This window comes from Neofelis nebulosa, chromosome 8 (genome assembly GCF_028018385.1).
Source record: "Neofelis nebulosa isolate mNeoNeb1 chromosome 8, mNeoNeb1.pri, whole genome shotgun sequence".
Classification (NCBI taxonomy): Eukaryota; Metazoa; Chordata; class Mammalia; order Carnivora; family Felidae; genus Neofelis; species Neofelis nebulosa.
The window spans coordinates 92,619,027-92,625,406 of NC_080789.1; positions in this window are offsets into that span (position 1 = coordinate 92,619,027).

The following is a 6,380-nucleotide window of genomic DNA, read 5'->3' on the forward strand; positions in this document are numbered from 1 at the left end:
TTCAGTTGTGTAGATCAGGAACCGACATTTTTTTCTGTAAGAGCCTGCATAGTGAATATTTAAACTTTGTGAACTAAGAGCAAAATTGAGTGTGTTACGCAGCTACTTTTATGACAAGAGAGAAAGCAAATTTCCACATTTTTAATTGAGGAAATTCAAAAGACAATTATAATGGAGCCCAATTCTGTTTTTGTAATTCAGATCCACTAGAGAGAAGAATGGAATTTTATTCAAAGGATACCATTTAGCTTATTTGTGGTTCAGGGTGTGCTCAATTATCAAAGTTAGTGCACATGCTCATTAGTAAAAAAGAAAAGAAAAAAAATTGTAGCTTATGGATCTAACAATAACAGGTAGCAGGTCAGATGTGGCCCACAGGCCACAGTGACCTGAACTCTGGCATAGACAATTCCCATTATAGCATAGGTTCAATCAGTTGAACAAATCCTTTTGCTTTCCTTTGGCCTTCTTTACAAGTCCTAAATTAAAGGATCCCCACTAGAATGCAAACTCTATGAGGCAAAGATCTTCATTTGTCTATCATTAATGTATACCAAGCACCTAGAGCAGTGCCTGGCACAGAAGAGGCCCTCAGTGAATATTTCTTTCATAAAACAATGAATAAAACCTTTTCTGCTGTTTTACATGTAGATATTTGGACTAGATGGAACCTCGCTAACTCTTAGAGTCAACATTCTGGAAGCCAAGAATTAAAAAAAAACAAGGAATCTTATTTCGCTCTGTCCCACAAATGATCACCGCTACTAGTGACTGGAATACTGCAGTGATAGTATGTTTAATGTCTGAAAAAGTTTAATAGAAGGAAAGCTTAAAAGTGGGAGCAATAATGCATTTTTTTCCAGAAAATTAACAAGTGATCATTTGGTTTTGGTGACATCACATTGGATACTCAGAGAAAATTAATTTAAAGATTAATATTCTAAGACATTAAACCACAAGTTGATATTTAACTTACAAGCTTATCTTTGACCTCATTAATAGATGCTACAAGCTTTCTGCTATAACTATTCCCACATCTTGCCATTCACGTTTTACCACTGGAAAAAGAAGAGTCCAATACCTGCCTTTAAAACAAATAGAACTTCTAGAGTCAGAGAATATGTTAAATGTTTTTCTAATTCAACCTCTTTCTTTTAAGTGTGAAAAATGGAGAGAGCAAGGGTAGGTGATGTGCAAGAGTGTCTCATGCAAATTAGTGGCAAAACTGTTGTTGGAACCAGTTCTTGGTTCTCAAGTCTAATTGTATTGTCATGAAATATGAGTTATTAAGGAAAAGTAAATTATATACCATTAGTTATCAAGCTTATAGATTTAGTAGCTCAGAGAAGAATTTAGCACAGTTCTTACTTTCATCATTAATACAATGCATAGAAAGATAATATACAATTATTCCAGCAAATACTAAAACAAAAATTTTACATTTGGGCCAGTAATATTGTCTATTCTATATTCTATACACCAATAGTTAGAAATTGATTAGATTTGAGGAAACACTTGGTTGGGAGCAGGGTGCAGGTCATAATTCAAGAGAACAGACTGGGCACAGTTTGGGAACCAACTTGATTATGGAGGCAATAAGGCTATCCAAATATTTGTTCCTTGTCCCATCTGTCTCCCTAGGCAGCACATTGCAAATGAGAGGGAGAAGGCCAAGTTCACACACCCAGTATCATATTTTTTATTTAGTTACAACTATTGCTATCATACTGAGTCTATAACAGATTACCACGAATCTGAAAAGAATTATTACACATTAGAATGAATGCTGTTTTAATGCGGTAGAGTTTATAAGATGCTTTACATGTGTTCGAACTGAACCTTACATAACAACATCATAACATGGGCAGATGTGGTAGACTGCTTGCATAAACAGCCTAAACTCTTTCTCTCTCTGTGCATCCATGCCTTTTTGCCATGTGACTTTGCAGTTCTCACTAATGAGGTTGAGTCTATTTCCTAGCATTTTCATTCTGCAGTTACACATGTGACTTTTTTTTTTTTTTTGCCAATAGCATGTTAGCCTATGTGATGCATGCAGAATGTTGAAAACGTGCTTACATTTTTCCATTTCCTCTATTGCTCTTTGCCATGGCCATGGTGGCACATCAAGCTAGCCTACTAGAGCAAGAGTCAGCAAAACTTTTCCCGTAAAAGATGAGATCGTAATTTTTGGGTTTTTTTTTTTTTTTTTTGGTTTTGTGGGCCATGTGGTCTCTTTTGCAACTCTTCAATTACTCATCTCTGCCATTGTGACAGGAAAGTAGCCGTAGAAAAAATGAAAATCAATGAGCACAACTGTGTCCCAATTAAACGTTATTTATAAAAATAGCCCGTGGGCTCGATTTGGCTGAAGAGCCACCCATGGTTTGCTGACTTCTGCCTTAGAGGAGGAGACACATGGAATAGAGGTGAGTTGCCCCAGTAATCCTAGTTGAGATCATTTGGAATCAGCCAAGCTCCAGCCAGTTCCCAGAAACATCAGACAACTAGACACACGTCCAGCAGCACTGCCCGGCCAACGCGTAGCTTACAGCAGACACGTGAGCAAACCCAGCCAACATCAGCTCAACCCTGCAGAATCATTTGCAAAGCCACTGAGTCATGGGTGATTTGTTATACAGAATTATCGTGGCATGAATAATCATTCATATAGTAGGTAAAGTATTAGTTTTGCCATTTGAGAATTAAGGATGGGGCTTAAGGAGGTTAAATACCTTGGTCATTATCTCAGGCAGCCAGTGTCAGTCAAGACTTAGATATAGATGTTTTCAAATCCAATGTTCTATTCACTATACAAAACTACTTTGATCCTTCTCTTTTCTCTCTCTCTCTCTCTCTTTTATTTTGTTTACATGGAGATACAGATACAGATAAGTACAATGTAGGCTAAAAAATAAGAATTTTAGGCAGTTTCAAACTCTTCCCTGCTTCCACTTTTAGCTTTTAGCTGTTAAAAATCCTATCACGTCACTCAGGTGTAACGTTTGGCTTATTTTCCTTACATTGCTAACGCCGATCTCCTCGTGGTGTCTCATAGTCTATGTTGTCCTGGTTCGTATTTTCCAAAACTCCAGTAAAAGGAAATAACTTAAATGGCCCACTCTTGCACACAGCTCCTATTTCTCCATTTTACTGCTCCCATTTTATGCAGGGCTGTCAGGGCTCCCTGAATTAAATGTGACTTAGGGTCTGCGCACGCTGACTGAGGGGGCTCATAGGTTCTATAGCTCATCCGCAACCCTGTACTTGAGCTGTCAAGTGTGAGAGATTGGTGCCAAATTCAACCCAACATAGCCCCTTCCCAGTAGTCTGCCTTTGACAACTCCTCCTTGTCAAATCCAACAGTTTACATAGGATATAGAGTGAATAAAATACTCTGGAAGATACGCATGTAGAGGTGCTGCTTCCGCTGATAGCAGGAACACCTATCAGCTTCCCACAGGGCTGACATTTCAGGCTGGCAGGGGGGAGACGATCATGGGACTTTTGTGCCGCCGTTTCTAAATGGATTGTGGCGACTCCCGAGGCAAATTGCCTCACGTCTCACCAACTGCCTTCAAGAAGAGTCAGTGTGATGCAACTGTGCATCTCAAAAATTTATTATTATTTTTTTGTATTTATAAAGTAGACCCTTCAGGTGAATGGCTTATACAGCCCATGCAGGATTCCGTGGATCTGAGTCTCTTTGCCTTAAAGTTTAATGCTTTAGGCACCAGAAACTCCATGCTCTTCACACCGCCTGGGGAGACATCGGCCTTAGAATCATTGAATGTTAGAGCGCTAACTGCTGTTAGCAGTGCTTAGGTGTTTCTGGAGGTTCCCCTATTACTAGGAATCAAAGGTTGAACAATTAATTTTTGACAGTTAATCTCCTAGCTGAACATAGTGTAAGTATAAGTCATTAGCTTCCAACTCATTAAGACTCAAGAGGTAGACTAGACTCTCAGTCGGAAGAAGGATCAGATAGCTAGAGAAATGGGAAAAGAAGAACACAAAGATACGCGTTGACTGTGCCCGTCTAAGCACCCAGGCTGGAGAGGGGCTCGTATTGTCAGTGTAGGTCTTGCTAGTCCCCACTTGCAAGGCTGTTCCAAGTGTGGAGACGAATGTGAAGTGCTATAGCCAGGGGACTCTGAGTATTTTTAATCCTGTTCAAGAGATCATCTCTGTTTTGAAATGGATGTATCAGATTATTTTAGTCTTATGCCATTTAACATTTGATTCATCTAACTCTCTTGGGTCTAAACCCATGCTCACCAAGTATGATTTTTTTTTTTTTTTTTTTGCCACATAAGCCTACCTACAACGTGTAGAGTGTTAAGGGGTGGAGTAACTTTGGTACTTTTGGCAGCACTCCTTCAGATAAAATCAACAGAGGCTTTCTGATCATGATTTTAGCTTCTAAGTTACTGTGACCATGGCGACACAATGGACTGGCCCCTGGGATTTAGACCAGAACATGGGACACTTATAAGACTGACTTTCGATGAATTCCCTGCCATTCTGGTTTACACTGCAGTCTCATTTATATTTTGGTTCTTACGACTTTGCGTCTCAGGTCCTAAGGGCACCTATGCAATGAAAGAGTAAATCTCTGAGCCTTCAAAACAGATGGACTCCTTCATTCGGCATCGATTGGTAAAGTTTTCTTAACTTTTTTTTTTTTTCAACGTTTTTAATTTATTTTTGGGACAGAGAGAGACAGAGCATGAACGAGGGAGGGGCAGAGAGAGAGGGAGACACAGAATTGGAAACAGGCTCCAGGCTCCGAGCCATCGGCCCAGAGCCTGACGCGGGGCTCGAACTCACGGACCGCGAGATCGTGACCTGGCTGAAGTCGGACGCTTAACCGACTGCGCCACCCAGGCGCCCCTTTCTTAACCTTTTTTAAAGCGCTGAGCCCTTTGATATTCATGAAACTCACCATCTTTCACAACATGCCCCATCCAAATAAGTACATCTTATAAATAGATGTCCCCACCTGCTCAGAAGATTCTATGCAATATCATAAGATAAAACAATAGGGCTTATATCCTAAATAATATAGATTCAATTTTATATATAAAATTGTGTGTATAGAGATGCTAGCTGTAGAGATTTTAATGAAACATGTCCCACCTTTCACCCTCATTTGAGAGCCACTGCATCCTCTCCAACAAAACTCCCATCGCTTCCCTACATACGGCATCTATAAGAATTACAGATAAATATCTTCTGATTTCTGCAGAAAAATCTTGACTTACGTTAGAGCTGTTTTAGGGTAGGTGAGGGGATAGCAAGGCATGAGTGAAGGGAGATGGCGAAGTTTGAAGAAGTAACATGTTACCCAATCACTAAGTATCCATAACGGGTTAGTCCTGGTGATGGTGCTGGTACCGGCTGTGTGTGTGTGATGTAGGGTTTGAGAATACGACGTGTGTGGGTGCGAGTATTTATATGCATGTCTGTGTACATGAATGAGAACACGTATACAAAAATAAATAAAACACAATCCTCACTTTCAGAGTTCCAATTAAGTGGCAGAAACATGAACATATCCACCATATGCCTCACAGATAACAGTGTGTGTAAACTGTGCACTCTCTTTTCCATGTCTGTCCGATCACAGGTGAGTTGCTCACTGTGCAGTTTGCTCTAAAGCCCAGGGTATCATGTGGTCAAGTGGGGAATCCTTGGTGCAGGAGAGACTAGACCAGTATTTGTCCCCTTCATCCATCTGCTTCCATTAAAACAATTCCACTGGGGCACGTAGGTAGTTCAGTCGATTGAGCCTCCTACTTCAGCTCACGTCATGATCTCATGGTTTGTGAATTCGAGCCCTGCATCAGGCTGTCTGCTGTCAGCACAGAGTCCCCTTTGGATCTTCTGTCTCCCTCTCAATGCCCCTCCCCATCTCTCTCAAACATAAATAAACATTAAAAAAAAAAATGATTCCACTAGTGAATCTCCCAACATCTAAAGCTTCTCTTGTAAGGGAAAATAGAGTTAGAAACCATTTAAAATTGTCTTTACAGGGCGTCTGGGTGGCTCAGTCGGTTAAGCATCTGACTTCAGCTCACGTCATGACCCCAGAGTTCATGACTTTGAGCCCGCGTCGGGCTCTGTGTTGACAGCTCTGAGCCCGGAGCCTGCTTCAGTTTCTGTGTCTCCTTCTCTCTCTGCCCCTCCCCTACTTGCACTCTCTCTCTCTCTGTCTCTCAAAAATAAACATTAAAAAAATTGTTTTAAATTAAAAAATAAAATTGTCTTTGCAACTATTATTCAAACTTGGGAATTAAATGAAGTAGGTTACTTCTGGACATTTTCATTTTTTCTTAAGTGTTTTCTGCACATACACATAGTTCTTATGCCTCTGAGAA